Source organism: Octopus bimaculoides, chromosome 6, assembly GCF_001194135.2.
Source record: "Octopus bimaculoides isolate UCB-OBI-ISO-001 chromosome 6, ASM119413v2, whole genome shotgun sequence".
Taxonomy (NCBI): Eukaryota; Metazoa; Mollusca; class Cephalopoda; order Octopoda; family Octopodidae; genus Octopus; species Octopus bimaculoides.
This window is the reverse complement of record NC_068986.1, coordinates 28,453,810-28,454,824: the sequence shown is the minus strand read 5'-3', so window position 1 is coordinate 28,454,824 and position 1,015 is coordinate 28,453,810. Positions and strand designations below refer to the sequence as shown.

Below are 1,015 nucleotides of genomic sequence, written 5' to 3'. Positions count from 1 at the left end.
AACCCTGCTGTACTCTTTCACCACAACTTTCTCTCACTCTTACTTCCTGTTTCTTTTGTGCCTGTAATTCAAAGGGTCAGCCTTGTTACACTGTGTCACGCTGAATATCTCCGAGAACTATGTTAAGGGTACACGTGTCTGTGAAGTGCTCAGCCACTTGCAAGTTAATTTCATGTGCAGGCTGTTCCGTTGATCGGATCAACTGGAACCCTCGACGTCGTAAGCGACGGAGTGCCAACAGCATATCCGAATGCATGCATGTTATTACGACTATTAACATCCATATGCAGTAATTCTGTCAATGGAGAGACAAATATGTAATCGACCATTGATGAAATAGTAAAATATGTAGAAAGTAGCCAAGGTAAACTCACCTTTCTGGTCACAGAGAGAAAAGTTCGTGGTTTACCTCTGGTAACTAATTTTCACAGTTCGTTAACAATTTGTGTTTGCTAAAAATATATATCCTTTAATCTAATGTATTTGTGTATAGTGTATATACTGTGTCCAAGATTCTTCCATTCCATTTTATTTCCTTCTCAGAGACTTTGTTCTTATATCTCCAATTACTTAATTAACTGATTAATTAATTAATTAATTTTAAACTTCTTATTGAGCACTCTTAGCGGAAAAAATACTTCACTTTTAGATGAATTAAAACGTGCAGCGTTTAGCACTTGTGTATCAGTTATACGCATGCGCACGCACGCACACGCACACCAATAAGCACACGAGCACACACACACATGCTCATACAGACGAATATACACACACGCAAATACGCATACACACAAGCACACATATACATATCTATATATCATATATGCATACATATATATACGTATATATGCATATATACACACATATATATGCATGTATATATATATATATATATATATATACACCATAGATATATGCATATGCATACATAACTATCCGTATATATATTTCATATGTATACATATGTATGTATGTTTGTTCATATAGGTGTGTGTGTGTGTGTGTGTGTGTGTGT

At 35.5% G+C, this 1,015-nt stretch overlaps 1 long non-coding RNA gene across 1 annotated transcript in view; it reads left to right on the top strand.

The window, feature by feature from the left end:
- The window catches only part of LOC128248116 (uncharacterized), a 96,209-nt gene that overhangs the window by 89,704 nt on the left and 5,490 nt on the right, over positions 1–1,015 (top strand). The window lies entirely within an intron of this gene.